This window comes from Trachypithecus francoisi, unplaced genomic scaffold (assembly GCF_009764315.1).
Source record: "Trachypithecus francoisi isolate TF-2019V2 unplaced genomic scaffold, Tfra_2.0 Lachesis_group2, whole genome shotgun sequence".
Taxonomy (NCBI): domain Eukaryota; kingdom Metazoa; phylum Chordata; class Mammalia; order Primates; family Cercopithecidae; genus Trachypithecus; species Trachypithecus francoisi.
Window position 1 is genome coordinate 162,821,439 of NW_022681465.1, and position 19,339 is coordinate 162,840,777.

The window sequence follows — 19,339 nt, forward strand, 5'->3', positions numbered from 1 at the left end:
GTTCTCTTCATGGTACCTACTCCCCTTTCCACACCTCTCCCTCAGCCACATCAAAGCGTTCATATCAGATTTAAGGATGATTGATCTGAACTGCCATTTGCATCCTCTGCACTAGGCCAGACACCTAGAAATGAGAAGTAATGCAAATCAATGGGGTTTTTTTTTTGTTTTTTTTTTTGTTTTTTTTAATTGCAGCACTGAGGTTCCTTCACCACTTCCTTTGTTGTTTTACCTTCTGTTCCTTGTGTCAAAGGTGACTACTATGCCTTTAAGGGAAGCAGACGATCTTATTTCAAAGGAAAGCCATTGTTTGAATAAGCTGGGTCCTATAATACTTTCTTTGAGTTGTCCAGAGTTTAGAAACAAAGGCAAAAACACTCTAGGTGAGTTTGTCAAGAGTGATCTGCCTCTAAACCCTGTCTTATAAAATCTCTAATGCTGGAGTAACTAAGGTGTGGGTTTCCAGATGCTCAAGAAATATCTGGGTTACTTAGAAACCTAAATGCTTTTGTTCGTGAGACTCAATTATACCGATTTAAAGCTAGGCAAAAAAATCAGAGGCAGTTTATTTGTCGAGTATAGCAAGCTATTAAGATTGAAAGCTAATTTCAATGAAATACTTCCAATAGATGAGTCTTAGCACGTTGCTCACACGTATTTTAACAACAACAACGAAAAGCAGAACTGAAGGAATAATGCATATTAAGTTATTATTATTATTATTAGAGAACATTCATGATTTTTTAAAACTAAATGAGTTGTATAACTAAGTTAAATATACTCAAAAGCACAGCTTACCAATGTAAGTTTGCATTGCTGCCTTTTTTTCCTACTAATATATAATCCCTACCTATCCTTCATGGTAAAGGTTAATATTAATTGTTATGGAAAGATTTGTCTAATTCTCAGCTAACTCTTCTCTTTTTTCCCTCTTGAAATACTGTTATAATTTATTTACATATTTTAGAGACATTTATAAGTCACTTGAGCTTTAATGACTTATGTACTTATCTCTCCTACTAGACTATCAATGTTTTTGAAAGGTAGGAATGATTTCTTTTATATATCACCTGACTAATTCAAGGATTTACACTGAATATGTTCTGAAATTATCAGGAAATTCTCCAAGATGCTTTAGAAAGTGATGGAAATTGATTTTTTTATGGTATTTTGTTCCAATTCTAATTCCTTGATCAGGAGTTGCATCACTGGCTCTACTGGTGATTAGCCACTATCAACATGATTTATCTGGTTTACAGAATGAGCAAGCCTAAGAGAGAAATGTGTGGCGAATTTTTGTGCTCTAGGAGAGACTTAGATGTGCAAGTAAGAGTATCAGTTAAAGTGAGTGAATTCGAGTACCTGTGTATATAAAAGAAAGAACTAGCCTAATTTGGAATTGAGTAAACTGTGTGTGGTGAAATAGAGAAGAAAAGGCAGGACTGAGGCATGTGTGTGCATTACCAACCTTAGAGGAAAGAAAAGAGCAGCTGGGAAAAATATGTTGGTAAGACAGATCACAACATATGTCACCAGATGGTTGCTAACACCAACAGAGCACTGCTTTTGTGTTCTTAGAATAAGGACAGAAGGAGAAGAGGTAAATGACAAAGTATCAGAGTAAGTGGAATCAACTGTTTTGGTGCTCGTATTGTCATTTATAATCCAGGCTTCTCCATACAGAAAGTTGGACTTGATGCTGTCAACTCTCCCTTGTTCTCTTCATTCATTGGCACTAAGCCTCTCACAACCTAATCTTACTCTAGGTTAAAATTAACCTAAGCTAATCTTAAATCCACTCGCCCTCCCCCACCAAATTCTTAAAGTCTTGAGAAAATACAAAGAACTCTTTCACTGAGTTCCATGAAGATACCAACTCCCAGTAGAACTCATATCTAAATTGACATCAAGTCTTAAGCTAGTTCTGGCCGTAATGGAATTACAGGGACCATAGTTAGCTCTCACCTTAGGCAATTAGAAAACATAGTAAAGGTTTTTAGATATTGGACAACAGGGAGGCTAGGGTTATGACTTAGGAGAGAAGAGAAGTAAATGAATTGGTCACTACAATTTCCCCAGCTTACTACCTGGAGGCAGTTTCCGGCCTTAACACAGAGAGAAGAAAGCCAAACAGAGCCCTGAATACAAGCTGAGTTGAGGAGGCAGAGAAGGAGGCTAGAATTTATAGGGCAGAGTACCAGAAAGGAGGGAACTACACAGAGAGTGAATCAGTTATCTATTGCTACATAACAGCCTTAGCAGTTTAAAACAACAAACATTTATCATCTGACATAGTTTCTGAGAGTCAGGAATCCAAGACAGGATAAGCCCAGGTATTTCTGATTAAGGCTCTCACAAGTTTGCAGTCAAACTCTTGGCCAGAGCTATAGTTTCAGCAGAATTAACTGGAAGAAGAGGTTCTGCTTTCAAGTCACTTGGTTGACAGGAAGCTCAGCAACTTGCTACACAGGTTTTCCCATAGGGCTGCTCATTACATGCATTCCCCCAGAACAAGTGATCTGAGAGAGAGAGCACCCAAAATAAAAGCCATGGTCTTCTTAAACCTAATCTTGCAAGTGACATACCACCACTTCTATCATATTCTCATCATAAAAAGCAAGTCACTAGGTCCAGCCCACATTCAAATGGGGAAATGTCAAAGAATTTGTGGACATATTTTAAAAACCATCATTTCTGCCCCTTGTCTATAAATTACAAGGAAACTTCAAAAAGTATGTGGAAGATGGAAGTAAAAGGTAAAAATAAAATTAAAAAAACTTTATTTCTCAACATAAGCTCCATCAAGTTCAAGACACTTTTGTAAGCCATGATACTAGCCTCTCACTCCATCCCTGAAGAACTGAAAAGTTGTGAGGTATTTACCCATGTCATGCAGTCCGTTTTACATTATTAATTGAAGAAAAATGAATGCCTTTTAAAGATTAAGATTACGAAATAAAATCAGAAGGAGCAAATCAGGACTTGTAAGATGATGTCTAATGATTTCCCATAAAAACTCTCACAAAATCATCCTTGTTTGATGAGAGGACTGAGCAGGAGCATTGTCATTTGGAGAAGGATTCTGGTGAAGCTTTCGCAGAGATTTTCTGCTAAAGCTTTAGCTAGCTTTCTCGAAGTACCCTTATAATAAGCAGATGTTATTCTTTGGCCCTCCAGAAAGTCAGCAAGCAAAATTCCTTGAGCATCTCAAAAACTGTTGCCATGACCTTTGCTCTTAACTGGACTGCTTTTGCTTTGAATGAACCACTAACCCCTCTTGGTAGCTGTTGCTTTGATTGTGCTTTGTATTCAGGATTTTACTGGTGAAACCACATTCCATTTACTTTTACAATTCATCAAATAAATGCCTCAGTGTTTTGGAACCACTGATTTAAAATTTCCATTGAAAGCCCTGCTCTTGTTTGTAGTTGAGCTGGGTGCATGCAATGGTTTTGGCAGCCATCAGGTGGAAAGTTTGATCAATTATAATTTGTTTGGTCAGAATAATGTAAATTGAACCAATTAAGATGTCTGTAGTGTTGGCTATGACAGAGAGAAAGGGAGAATTCTGGATGTTTTCTGGAAGAACCTTGAATTAAATGTGTATATTCTGATTTCTACATGTGAAGAAAACACCTAAAGCATAGGGTGATGGTGGGAGTGGGAGGCATAAAGTATTAAAGGCCAAACAATACTCCAAACGTGATGAGTTCCTACTGGCTAAGGTGGAAGGTCATCATAATATGAGGGATATTAGATAATGTTCTTAGAAAATCATCTTAGTAATGAAATTAAATTAGCCTTGTAATTAAGGTTTCATGTGGGACTATCTCAACAAGGCTTAAAAGATAGTTGCAAAATGGTTCATCTGTTTCCTAGTAATTTAATTTCCTGCTAGAACAAGGTTTATTTTATTTAAATGAATAATAATTATTTTACATATATGTACTTTTTCATTTAGACAGGGTCTCACTCTGTCATCCAGGCTGGAGTGCAGTGGCTCAATCATGGCTCACTGCAATCTTGACCTCCTGGGCTTAAGCAGTCCCCTCACCCCAGCACAATCCTGAGTAGCTGGGACTACAGGCGTACACCACCACACCTGGTTAATTTTTGTATTTTTAGTAGAGATGGGGCTTTACCATGTTGCCCAGGTCGGTCTCAAACTCCTGGACTCAAGTAATCCACCTGCCTCAGCCTCCCAAAGGGCTAGGGTACATGCATGTGACACAACACTTGGCTAGGAGTAATAGTATTTCAAAACAACAACAACAACAATGTAAAGTTCTCATTCTCTGGCATCCAATTATAAATTCCAGGCATGGAAAAAATGACTCATAACAAGGAGAAAAATCGCTTAGTAAAAACAGATCCAGATATGACAAAAGTAATAAAATAAGCCAACAAAAGCATTAAACAGCTATTACAGATATGCTGTAAATGTAATGAAGATAGAGGAAAGCATGAACCTTACCAAGAGAGACATAAAAAGACCCAATTTGAAATTATAGAGATGGAAAATACAATATTTTAAATGAAAAACATACTGGGTGGTATTGACAGTAGATTAGATACTGCCAAGAAAAGTATCAGTGAACTTGAAGACATAGCAAAAGAAACTATCCAAAGTGAAGCACAGAAAAAAAAGACAAGAAGAATTGACTTGAGTGTTGGTGAACTGTGGCATAATAACAAGATATCTAATTTATGAGTAACTGGAGTTTTAGAAGATGAGGAGAAATGGAAATGGGAAGAGAAACTATTTGAAAAAATAATGGCTGAATATTTTCCAAATTTGATGAAAACTATCATGTATACATGCAAACATAACATACTTGATAAAACTATGCCAAGGCACATATTAAACAAATTGCTAAAAACAGAAAGGAAATAGAAAATCTTAAAAGCAACCAGAGGAAGAAGACATTATCTAGAGAAACAAAGTTAAGAATGACAGCAAACTTCTCGTCAAAACCTATGCAAACATGAAGATATACACAGTCATGTACCTCATAGAAGGACATTTTAGTCAACAGCAGAACATATATATGACAGTGGCCCCATAATATTACATCATATTTTTAATTCACCTTTCTGTGTAGGTATGTTTAGATACACAAATACTTAGGATTATTTTACAATTGCCTACAGTATTTAGTACAGTAATATGCTGTACAGGTTTATAGCAAAGGAGATATAGGCTATACCATACAGCCTAAGTGTGTTGTAGGATACATCATGTAGGTTTGTATAAGAACACTCTGTGATGTTTAAACAGCAATGAAATTACCTAATGATGCATTTATCAAAATGTATCCTCTGCTGGGCACCATGGCTCACCCCTGTAATCCCAGCAGTTTGAGAAGCCAAGATGGGTGGATCACCTGAGGTCAGGAGTTTGAGACCAGCCTGACCAACATGGTGAAACCACATCTCTACTAAAAATTTAAAAATTAGCTGGGCTTGGTGGTAGGTGCCAACTACTTGGGAGGCTGAGGCAGGAGAATCGCTTGAACCCGGGAGATGGAGCTTTCAGTAAGTGGACATCATGCTGTTGCACTCCAGCCTGGACAACAAGAGCGAAACTCCATTTCAAAAAATAAATAAAAATGTAATTTTTCATCAATAAGTGTTTCATGACTTTATGTAGATATTCTCAATAAAATCCTTTAACAGATACATAGTTTGTAAATATTTTCTCCTAGTTTGTAGCTTGCCTTTTATTTACTAAATGAGATCTTAAAGAGCAAAAGATTTTAATTTTGATGAAGTCCAATTTATTAATTTGTCCTTTATAGAATTCCTTTTTGGTTTTCTAAGAAGTGTTTCCTAAGCTAAGATCAAATCCTTTTCTCCTACTTTTTTTCTAGGTCTAAAATTTTACTCTTAAATTTAGGACTATTATCCATTTTGACCTACTTTTGGTAAATGAGGTAGGATAAGCATCAATGTTCATATTTTTGTACACAGGTAGCCAACATTATTAGTTACTAGGACAATGCACATTAAATGCAAATTGAACCCACAAGGAGACAACACTACACACCTATTTGAGTGAATAAAAATTCTCTACATTACCAAATGTTTGCAAGGATGTGGAACACCTGAAACTCTCATGCATTGTTCATGTAAATGCAAAATAGTATAGACACTTTGGAAAACAGTTTGACAGATTCTTATGATTCTTAAATATACGTTTACCCAACAACTCACCAACACAGTTCCTACATATTTACCCAAGAAAAATTAATGTAGGTATACACAAGACTTTAATGTGAATTTTATGTCAGCTTTATTTATAATGGCCCCAAACTGAAAATAACTTATATGTCAATCAACTGATGAATAGATAAAAATATTGTAGTAGTTTGTGGAACATAAGTCAGCAATGAAAAGAAAAGAACTACTGATGCAGGTAAAAATGGATGAATCGCAAAAGCGTTATTCTAAGTGAAAGAAGCTTCCCTTTATATGAAAGTGGAGAAAAGATAATACGGAATTAATTAAAGCAGTTCAGTCCCAGGAGCTTTGGGGACAAAGAGGGAAAAGGGCTATGAGGGAACTATTTTAGGTGATAAAAATCTTTATCACAATTAAGGTACTCATTGCACAACTATGTATTTTTCACAAATCATTCAAATTGTACACTTAATGGTTAAATGTTTTATATGTAAATTATATCTCAATGAATCTATTTACAGAAAGGCTTAAGCTAAATATGTGACACTCTCAGTGTTTCATTTTTAGCCATTAGTGACTAGATGTTTAGGGAATAGGGACCTTCCTCAAGATTCCACAGCTAAGTGAGAGTCACCATCATCCACCCAAATGGTCAAACCATGAGCCTAAGAAGTCATCCTTGATTCATGCTTTTTTTTTTTTTTTTTGAGGTGGAGTTTCACTCTGTTGCCTAGGCTGGAGTGCAGTGGCATGATCTTGGCTCACTGCAACTTCCACCTCCTGGGTTCAAGCAATCCTCCTGCCTTAGCCTCCCGAGTAGCTGGGATTACAGGTGCCCACCACCATGGCCGACTAATTTTTGTATTTTTAGTACAGACGGGGTTTCAGCATCTTGGCCAGGCTTGTCTTGAACTCCTGACCTCAGGTGATCCACCCAACTTGGCCTCCAAAAGTGCTGGGATTACAGGCGTGAGCCACCGCACCCGGCCAAGGCGTGCATCTTTTTATCACTCACATCCAACCAGTCATCAAGTCGTGGCTTTTTTTTTTTTTTTTTAAAGTTCTGGGATACATGTGCAGAATGTCTAGGTTTGTTACATAGGTATACATGTGTTATTGTGGTTTGCTGCACCTGTCAACCCATCATCTAGGGTTTAAGCCTCGCATGCATTAGCTATTTGTCCTAATGCTCTCTCCTCGTCCCCGACCCCACAGCTGGCCTGATGTGAATTGTTCCCCTCTCTGTGTCCATGTGTTGTGTTCTCTCTTTTTTTCCTTTAGCTCCTAAATTCATCTCCTCGCTCTAGTGCTTGTAGCACTAAGCTGATGCAGTCATCTTCCCGTGGTACCACTGCAACACTCTGTTAGCCTTTCTCCTGCTTGCACATTGCTCTACCACGTTCCAATCTTTACCCTATGGCCATAGTGATCATTTAAAATGAAAATAATATCCTCTGATTAAAATTCTTCTCTAGATACTCTCAGGACAAAATTCAAACTCCTTAACAAAATCTAAAGACCATGTGCGATCCCAGTCCTTTCGTATTTTCAGTCCCATCACATTCTACTCTTCCCTTTTGGATTTTTATCAATTCTTATAGCATACTGTAGTTTTCATGTCTCCATGTATGCCATTTCCCGTAATGGAAACATGTTCCCTCTCATCCTGTACATTAACAATGACAACTCCTACTTATTCTTCACGTACCTTTCTTCTTTACAAGCATCGGAAGTACCAAGTTAGGTCTCGTTTGCTGCTCTACGTCATCATAGCACCTGGTGTTTCTATTCAGTCTTCACTGATTTAGCATTTATTTGTATTAGGTTGGTGCAAATGGCACCAAATGGCAAAAACCACAATTACATTCGCACCAACCTAATAATTGTCAGTTCAATATATGACTTTGTCCCACCCCCTCACCATCCCAAAATTCTACTCCCTAGGTATAATCACTGTTAGTTTTGTGCCTTCCAGACTGTTATGAAAGAAAAATGTATTGATAAGTGTCAGCATAATAATATATGACAGACAAAATTAAAAGATAGAAATATATATAGGCTTCCCTCTCCTTTGCCTTCTAATGGACATGTTAAATCCGCCCTGCTCAGGGCCAAGTACTTGGTGAATAGAATGAAAGCTGGTCTTTCAAATCCTTTTAGTGTGAAGAGCAATTTTTTTTTATGAAAATAAAAAATCTGGGAAGGAAGGAAAAAGAACAAGAAAGAAAATAGTCTGTGAAAACTAAGTTTTGAGTTTTCCTGAAATTTTCGAGAAAGTAATATAAAATGTTGCAGGGGCAACCTCTATGCAGTGATAAAAGGGCTTTGGAAAAATTGGTAAGTAAAAGAGGTTATTACAAAGTTTTGTTATGTGTTATGTATATATGCATTTAAGGCATATGAAATTTATTTCTATTCTTATTGGGACGGGGGAGGCATGTGGGACTTGTGTTTTATTTCTGAGTGTAGCACATGGCTGTCTCAGGTTTGTTTGGGTTACATATAAAACTCATTATAGGAATTTGTTCTGCCTAAACAGGTATTTAAGATTCTCTCAATAGTAAAAGAGGCCAAGATTAAAATCTAAAAATGAGAATCCCCAACCTTCAAAACAATAAAATATGTTATTCTCAAAGCAGTAAACTATGTTATAATAAAGTTCTCCGGCTTTATGAAAACATAAGGCAATACTTTAGGCCTTTCCACATACCGCTTAGATCTTATATACAGGAATTTCATTGCTACTGAAAGTTTACTCATAATTTACACAGAACTATTGAGACTCCAATTCCAAGATTAAGAAATACCGATCCAGGGCCAAGAGCTCCCTGCTTGGACTTTTCCATTGCATTCCTTTGAGCAGCATCCCACTGAGTACCAATGATCATCACTGTAATGATCATTACCTGAAGACTTAAAATCACTGTGTCTGACACAAATCTTAAGCTTTTTGTATTATACAGTGTAGTACCCTTTCTCCCGGTTAGCGAGATGCTTAATTCCAACACTGTTTGCAATGTCAAGTCTTAGAGGGAATACCCTCATTTGCTAAATAATAAATGTTTATTGGATAATTGAATGACTGAAACCAAAGACAGTGCCATCCATATCCACGTCACTGTTCGTAAGAGGTAAGTGGTTGACTCACTTGAGACTGACATAGGCCTTTTATGTTTACAGTTCTATGATTATTTTAGGTATTCAAAATTTGCATGTGTGTGTGTAAGAGACAGAGAGACAAAGACAGAGAGAGACGGAAGGGTAAGTAAAAATGGTTATCAGAATTTTTCTTAGACAAAAAGGGCTCCATTGACAGAGAAAAAAAGTTTGAACAGTACTCCCTTTATTTGTTGACGAGAGATGGGAAGGTAACCGTTAGCATGAAATGAAAATAGAATTTAAAATCGATAGGTTATTGTGACATTTGGTTTGTTAAGGTTTTGGCTGCCCACTATTTGACCTCCTTTCTCATTATGTGAATCCCACAGTTGAGAATTATGAGAATCCCATTCCCATGTTGTGTATTATAGGAACCCCACAGGTAAGAATTGTGCTGGTTTGAGGTGGTAAATGGGGATTGATTTCCACTAAAGTGGAAGTGGAAGTATAATATATAATAGTCCAGGTTTTCATTCTCATTATCCACCAGGGTACAGGTTTATGACCTCGGCTAATAGAATGTCCATAGGTGGCAAATCTGAAACAAGTAACACAAAGGTAAGAGCACTTTTGATTTCCTTTCAACAGAATTGTCCAGGGATTGAGGTGGTGATGGTGCCAGCAGTTTGTTTAGTATCCTGAAACAATGCACCAGCATCTTCACCAGCTATTCCAGCGGCAGGGGCTTGGCTATAATGACAGCTTCCTGTGGTTTCTCCTTGTTTCACAGCTTGTTTTTTTTTTAGCCTTTCATCAATTCTTTAATCTACACAATGACGTCATTCCATTAAACTGCTTTTTGCCAAGGTGAGCTGGAATCTAGTTCTGTTGCTGCAAGTAAGAACCATGACTTACACAAATTAGTATCAGGGAGCAGATTGCAGTCAAAGGGACCACAGAAAAATCCAGGGAGTTGTACGTAGTTAGAGTTGGAGGCCATGAACATTGTTTGTATTTATTAGTGAGACTCTGTCAGTCCCATGACACATCATGACAAAGATTTTCTTTAAATTATTGTCTGTGATCTCCTGGAATTAAATAATGCACTGAAAGCAGAATTATCTGCAACCATATATTTGCCATATAGAATATAAGAATTTTGGGGTCGAGTATCTACTTCTAATGACCTTACAAAAGGCCAATGAGAGGCCCAAATTTCAAAGTTATCAGCTTAAAGCACATGCTGAAACTCAGGGGCATTCTATGAGCAGACTAAATAATCTCTAACTACCATTCAGTTCAGAACTTCCTTGGTGTATTGGTGAAGAAAAAATTCAAAGGCCAGGAGATTACAATGCTAGAGAGCATTGATCATATGAAATTTATGCCTCTCAAGAAGGCCTAGAAACTACTCCTTTCTCCAAGGCCTTGAGAAATGAGAGGAGTTGATGAGAGGCTTATCAGCATATTTAAAAATACAATAGTGGCTCTTCTTTGAGGCTGCCAATGCTGATATGGGATGCAGTTGAAATGGTCTCCCTGACTCCAGTGTGGCAATTGAAATTCTGGGTGACATAGCGGCACTTAATCTCAGAGGCAAAGTAGATTTGCTACTGGCAAGAGAATCCAAATGGCCTGACCCACAGAGATTTGAGTGGTTGCTAATATATCATAGGCTTGTTATAGGCAACATGAACAGGCAGCTTACCAGAGCCACCTGTTGTTTCTGAGTTAAAAAAAACATAAAAACAAAACAGAACAAGAAAACAAAAATATCCTCTAGGTCTGACCACCCATTATAAGATAAGATAATCAGTTTTTTACTGAATTCTCAGACCTGGCTCAGTCAGATAGTCCACAGGCCCCTGGATGAAGGAAAACCTGGACAGCCCTGAGAAGACTTGATGATAATATTGTATGTAAGTGAAGCTTCCTCCTTGCCTGACAGAAGAGAACCTGGAACTACTAAGATCACTTTGCTTTGAGGAGTAGACTACTGCTTAGATCTTTTAGGCCTTATTGTTACTTACTAGCTCGGAGCACACTGATACCTGAAGACTCAATATCCATGGCAATTTACATGTTTGAGTAGAGACTTCTGAAAGTCAAAAATGTATTTTGATCTGAGTCTGATATGATAGGTGTAATGAAATCCTGAATCTATACTGTATTCATGATAGTAACAAATATAATCCTCAATATAGGTGAAACACAACAAAAATATATTTTCTGCATTCGTTAGGCAATGATAACAAACAATATAAAGTGGCTCATACATCATAGAAATTTATTTCACACTTTTATGACAAACCAGGCAATGTTCCTTATGCTTTAGGAACCAAGCTCCTTCCTTCTTAGGGTTTATTCATCTCCTATAATCTTGTTGTCTGCACCCAGCCTGTGGAAGGGGAAGGCACAAAAGGAGGTAGACCTGTTTCCAAAATACCTTAAAGTGGCACACATAATGGCAACTCACATTCTTTTGGCAAAATCTGATTACAAGGGAGGGTAGGAAATATAAACTAACATGTTCTCAAGGAAAAACGGGAAATGTATTTTGATAAAAATGTTGCAATCTCTATCACAATGCTATGCTTTTTCTCCAGTTGCTGAATGCGTACTAGGAAAAGAAATACTATGGAATTGAAGATCAGGAGTTTTCCTGACACATAAGGTAAGAACTATTGTGATCAGACACCAAGTGTAAACCACTAGAACTCCCTCTCCAAACCAAAATAATAAATCAAAGCAACCCTGAATTACTGAGGAAACCACAGTGATTAGTGCCTCTGTAAGAGGCTTGGAAGATGCAAGAGAGGTGCCATTTTTTTCCCACATTCCTACTTAACTCACCTGTGCAGATGATAGATGGTCCTGGAGAATAATAATGGAATGTTGTAAATGTGATCAAAGTTAATTGCTATTCTAGATGTGATTTTTTACTTGGGCAAACAAATATAGCCTCTAACAATTAATAGGCAGTTACAGATTTGGGAATTTTTTTCTCTTAAACTCTGAAAATGTGCAGCAATGGAAACAATTCTGTTTATGGATTTCTCTGAAATGTGCTACCATCAACAAACCATGAGTGCATTGTTGCAGTGCTACAGCCCTGTCCAGGATAGTCCTGAAGAACCCCCACAGAATATCAAATCTACACCTTTTTTGTCCACCTCGCTGGAAAGAGGGATGGCAAGAAGTAAGTTTCTATACTGATTAATGAACAGTGGTTAATGGCTTGCCAAGGTTGTAAGAAGTTAGGAAGGAACCCAATCAAAGGATGCTGAGAAAGAAACCCACATAAGCATTATGTACCTGCACTTTTTGAAGTGGCCCTAGAGTAGAAGACATTTGTGCCCCATATACATACTCCTCCAAAGTCACCTCAGTAAGTGGACTAATTAATCTCTAACTTCCATTCATTCTAACTTCCTTCTGTTAAAGAGGTGCTCATTCTTAGGTTACAGAAGACAGTACTCTTTGAAGACATCTGCCAGCCTCTTTCTCCACTTATTTTACTTTGATCAATGAGAGTACGAGCAAATATCATGGGTGGCAATGTATGGAAGCTATTCATAAACTCTCAAAAGTCAGCTTTCCTCACTAAAATTTTCACAGTCTCTATTATGGTGGATTCCCTAATATACAAGTGACACAAATGTTATCAGGGAATATTTGAATAATCTTTGGTTGGGAAAGCCTTCTGAAGTAATATAGAAAAACTAAAAGTCATTAAAAATATACTTCATTTTAAAAATGTATGTATTTTAAAATATAACACTTGAAAAATAAGAAAAACACATAAAACAAATTATTAATATATTTAATGTTAAAAGAGCTCTTATAAATTCATTTGGAAAGCGCAGTAGTCAAAAAGGAAAGTGGGTAAAGGATAGAATAAGCCATTGAGGAAACAGGAAATGCATACATGAAATAATCACATGAAAATTTTCTCAACTTCACCATAGAGAATAATATGGATTATAGCCAAAAAATCTTGATTTGATTTTTTTTTTTCACCCATTGAAATAAAATGAATACAGGCGTCAGTGGAAATGAGAATGTGAGAGGTGGGAGTAGTCATACCTTGCTTCTGCAAGTGCGTGCTGAACCCCCTTGGGAAATGGAACTGGGCATCTTTAAAAAAATTAAATGACACATGCTGTTGATTCAGAAGTATTACCTGAAGAAACCCATCTTGGAGATACATAAGTCAGGGCACATGGGGATATTGTACAGGGATGTTTATTGCTCATTGTTCATAGTGGTGTGAAATTGGAGGAAAAGAACAATATTTGTCAGTAGGTGAATGAATAATTTATGGCTCACCTTATTATGAAAAATTCTCAATTACTTTTTAAAAATGGACATTTTCTACTGATATGGAAATAAGTATACATTATATCACAATATTTTAATGAAGTCATAATGCAATACACATAGTATTTTCTTTGAGATGTGTGTGTGTATATGCTTATATGAGTATGTAAAAAGGAATTTGAGAATAGACAACAAACTGTTGAAACACCTCATAAGATGGGAATGTATGTTAGGCATCAAAGAGAGCTTGAGGGAAAGGAAAACTTTTTAAATAATATTTTCTATCATGTCATTTAATTCTCTATAACTTAAAAAATTCTAAAGAATTTTTAAAGGATAAAATCACAAAAGTGTTCAATGCGTCTCTGTTTTTCTTTACTTTTACATAATCGATCATTAATGTTTATTGAGTGAAAGTGCAAAGAGAAACTCAGTCATTCTAGAACAATTTCCTTCTAAGAGAAGACTTTAAATAATGCGGCAAATTGTTCAGGAAAAGCTCTTATTTTTTTCTGCTATGATTTAGCTGTTAATTATTTGGGCATGTGTTTTAAACCTATGACTGATGATGCCCTTGAGGTTCTTTTTTTCAGCATGGGAGACATTTGTTTTAAATTTTTACAATTTAACAAAAATATACTTGATCCATAGAAGAAACTACTCTGGCTGGAATACTTCTTACTACATTAAGGTCACATATGACTATTTAAATTAGAACCAGAAACGTATGCTTTCCTATTTCTGGAAAGCCTTTCAAATGTTATCTCAGGATAAATAAACTCATAAAAATTGAAGATAGATTATAAGCTGGATTTTCATCCTAGAAGCATACTTATATGTGCTAGATCTTGATTTTTGTTTTAATGGCTTTGCGATGGTATAGTTCTCTTCTATGAAAGTAACAGTGTATTTCTGTTTATCTAAACAGTAATGAATATCAAACTCATGATTTCCAAATGTTCAGTGTCTAATTCTACTCTACATTTATTTGCTTAAATTAAAGATTTGTTTAAAATTATAAATATACATGTATATGTTTGAGATTACTTCAAACAAAGACTTTAAAAATAATGTCTTAAGGAAAACTCACTTTAGAACAAAATTCACTTCAAATACAATACAGAAAACTTGTTAGGTGAAACAAAGATAACAACTGTGAACAAATAGTGTTGTTAACAGGTCTTCTTTCCTTCTTTTCTTCATTTTTGTTTTCCAACTATTATAAAATAGGCCACCGTTTCTGACAATGAGACAGGATAATTTTAGTAATTCGTATATTTCGTTATTTACCAATGTTTATGAATGTAATGTCAAATTCTTTCTGCAAAAAGCTGTCACGGACTTTGAGCGATACTGCCCTAAACAATTGTAAAGAACTTTATATGTTATAAATTAGCTCATGAATTATTTAATGTAAACTAGCTATGAGAAATCTGAAAAAATGTACAGTAGTGTATTTACTTTGTATAAGATGTTTTACAAGAATAAAGGGGAGGAAATGAAGAGAAAAGGAAGACAAATTTATAGACGGACATAAGCCCCAAAGCCTAACATTAACTGCATTAACTGATATAGTTTATTCAACTTTCCTTGGCTGTCTAAGTTCTATATTATAGCGTCCCAGGGCAGGGGCTGTGCCTGCTCACTGTCAGCACTTAACAAATTACTAAGAGTATTATTAACAGCAGTACCTATGGGTAAAACTTGTATGATTATTGTATTTTAATAGCACTATTCCACAGAACTTTAATTGAATTGTCATACAAATTTTTCTTGATCTCATCTTACATGTACTCTGCTGAGAAGAAATGCTTAAACTGATCATTTGTACTTTCAAAAATACAGCTTAATGACAAAGCAATTTAGTAAATTTCTGGGAGCTGTTTTATATCACATAGAATATTGTGTTCTCACAGAACAACTTAATTTAACAGAATTCTCCAGGAAGTTTACCTTCAGCTGTAATAGAAAATTATTGCTGCCTGAAAGGTTGCATACTTATGTGATATGCAGAAATTTCTGGAATAAGTAACAGTCTTAGTTTCAGACACAAAGACCTTTCCCGTCTTTGCACCCCAACATGTCTGCTCAAAATTAGGGGCTATATGAAGAAATTGATTCAGCTATTTTGATTAAATTTAATGAAGTAGTTAAAAGGTACATTTTTTGTATTATACACACAAACACATACACATGTCTTAAACACAAGTGAGTCAGTAAAATAACTTTATGTTGGATTTTGTTGTTTTTATTAATTTTTATTACTCAAGCAATCCAAAAGAGATACAAGTAAGTTAAAAACACTTGGTAGGTCAAATCAGTCTGAACTTTCATATTGGTAGAAGTATAAAGTGCTAAGTAACAATTTCATTTTTAGAGATCTGAACATTGAAGTGCATATAACACTTCATCTCTGTCACCGTGTTTTTTATTTCTGGTATTTACATTTGATTTGATTCTTTCCCCATAGTTTCCATCTCTCTGCTAAAATTACCCATGTATTCTTACATATTGTATAACTTTTCTATTAGAACCTTCAACATATTAATTATAGTTATTCTAAATTCCCTGTTGGTTATAGCATCTGGGTCACATCTGAGTCTGGTTCTGATAATTACTTTGTATCTTCAGGCTGTGTTTATTCTCAACTTGTCAAATGCTTTGTAATTTTGGTCAGAAGCCAGACATGTTCTATGGCAGAGCAGATTTTGAGGCAAGTGTATTTTATGCTTGGAGATGGGCATACTTTTCCTTCCTCTACAGCTTTAGTGTGAAAGTTTCTAGTGATCTAGTCAAAAGTTGGGTTTCAGTTGAAGTTTGGTGTTGCTATGGTCATGCTCGTGCAAAAAGGCTTTGTATGCCTTTAGTGATACCACATGTTTAGGTGTGGGCTAATTTATCAGAGAGTGCTTCTCTATGTCTGCTCCCTGATGAGAATCTGTCTCTTGCCACTCTCTGAGTTGTGTTCCACTGTGAGTTGTGTTCCACTGTGATTTTCACTCAGTGTTTGTTACCTAGGTGGTGGGAACGCAATGTCTATTACGTACGTAGGTGGTGGAAAGCTGGGAAGGAAGGGTGCTCTCTAATGTACTGGTTAAGCCTCAGTCTTGGCAGTCTCTATGAGCTTGTGGAGTGTGGCCTTTGCAATCGTTTCTCATCCCTTTTCTAGCTGTGGTACTGGCACTAGCAAGTATTCCTGCCCCGCCTTCCAGGTAGAGCTTTTTATTTTATTTTTTAAATTCCCTTTTACTAGTTGCAAGGGGTTTCTAGTGCCTTAAGGTGACAATTGTTCTTTCTGTTTCCCCTGCAGATTATGGCTTTGTTCTTTAAGGAAGATTGGGGAGATGGGTCTGTTTGGAATTTCTAACAGTGGCAATTGTTCCTCTCCCCCAGGTGACATTGCTAGGGAAGCTTTCTCAGGATTTCCCTTAATCTTCACCTTGAACACCTGCTGGGATTCAGGGAGGACAAACTGCAGCTCCCAGGAGCTACACGTTCTGATGCCAGCCATGTTTGGTCTTTAGCAATTTGTTGGAACATTTTCACTGCATCTTCTTATTACATTATATAGTATCTGGTCATGTATGCGACAAGTAAGCAAAGACTTTTTTGCTCTTAAGTTGGTCATTTGGTCTTCTGCAGTATTTGGTGAGATCCTGTGCCAGTAGATTGATCACTCTGTATATCTTCAAACAGTAACACTAGCTAAGACCCGTATACAGGAAAGACAAACCCAAACTCTGAATGTTTATTCTTTTGATAACTAACTGCTAGCCTTTCCAAATGAAGTCAACAAGCCACCAACTGCTCAGTGGGCTCCTCAACGAATGGTGCCAAAATGGGGATTCAAGGTGGGTCTTCATTATTATCTGTTTGGACATTTGACATTGGCCTTAGTTAGGTCAGCTAGTAGGAGCACATGCTGTTGGACACAGAGATGGTCTCCTTATCTACCTTTCAGGCCACTTTGTGCATGTGCCCATTGTGCCAGCGTGGAAGTGACCAATGATATGGGCTGGCTGACGCCACCAGCTGGGTCCTTTTAAATTCATGCCTCTTTTATGGGGGGTGTTCTGTCATGGGTGTTAACATATGATACAATAATTTTCACAGTGCGCTACTTCCATATGTCCATCCATATGCCTCTATCTCATATCTCCCTGTAACTTTCTTTCCAGTCTTTTCCTTTTCTTTGTTTCCATGTCAAACATCCAAAGCATTTTTCACTGCCAGTGAGTCTTCAGGCCTTTTTTTCTTTTTACACAGTGTAGATGACCAGAAACATGATTTGAAACTTTGTTAATTAACAAAGTTTTTCCTACCTATTGTCCCCACTGTCTCAGGGCACCCCTACATTAGGCTGTAATTCAGCTACCATCCATTATGCACCCATACACTGAGTCATCCCCCAAACAACCTTAGGCATGATCTGAGGGAAAGCTGCTGGTACAACAGTGGTGGATGCCAGGGGGATTGGGGCTACTTTTCATAAGCCTGTAGGATTTGTGGTGTTAACTTGACTATGTTGAAGTTAACATGAATAGGTTGAATTATTTGTTTTCAGTACTTCATTAGGCACTGAGCCCATTCCTCTGCTGCTGAAAGGGAAACCCAGGTGGTTTTACTTTTGATTAGAATGATTAGACTGCCCCAGGTGTTTCTGTGAAGGTGTTTCCAGAGGAGATTGGTGTGTGTCAGTGGATTGAGTGAGGAAGATCCGCCCTCAATGTGGGCAGGCACCATCCAATTGGCTGGGGGACCAGATGGATCGGAGACAGAGGAAGGGTGAGAATTTCTCGCACACTGTCCTCCTAGAGCTTGGCAGTGCTTGTCTGTCCTTAGATGTCGGAGCTCTAGGTCTTCCACCTTTGTACTCTAGGACTCAGACCAGCAGTTCTTAGGCTCTCCAGCCTTCAGCCTTGGACTGAGGATGTTACCACCAGCTTCTCTGATTCCAAGGCCTTCAGACTTGGACTGAACCACACTACTGGCTTTCCTGGTTCTTCAGCTTCTAGATGGCCTATCGTGGAATTTCTCAGCCTCTTTAATTGTGTGAGTCAATTCCCCTAATAAGGTCCTTTTCTTATATCTCTCACTGTATCCTATCGGTTCTGTCTCTCTGGAGAACACTGGTTAGAACAGATTGCTTTGGCTTCATATTGCTCCAGCTTGATCCCAGATGTTGCACTTCAGAGTTAGGATGAATTTTACTGCAGCTGTCAAACTTATAAGTGGATGGGTCTGACAAGATCCAGCTCATGATGGGCTATTATGGCTATGGGCTATTATTTACTTAATGTCCCATAGTCAGGTGCTCCATCTCTACCAGGAAGCACTTGTATACCAGTGTTTTTTTTCTTAAAATATATAATTCTCATTGCAGATGGCATGTCCATGCCTACAGCCCCACAGGTCTTCACTAGTGTTCTCCTGAGGGGGCTTGCCACAAAATACACATAGCTTCTTTTTGCACCATGGATACCTCCAACACTCTAGGGTCTGCTGGGTCATATGGCCTAAACTTTCCTTCTCTGAGCCTCATTCAAATTGAGCAGCCATTTGCATCACCTGGCCTATGAGCTGGAGCTTTACATCCAGGTGTGCTATAGGTAGCCTCTAAAGCGCCAAGGGGCCCACCAGGTGTTATGCTTCCTTTGTGGTAGAACCTGCAAGAGTCAATTTATTTATCTTTTTAACATGTTTAAAATATATCCTAGTATGCTTCTGATCATTGAACCCC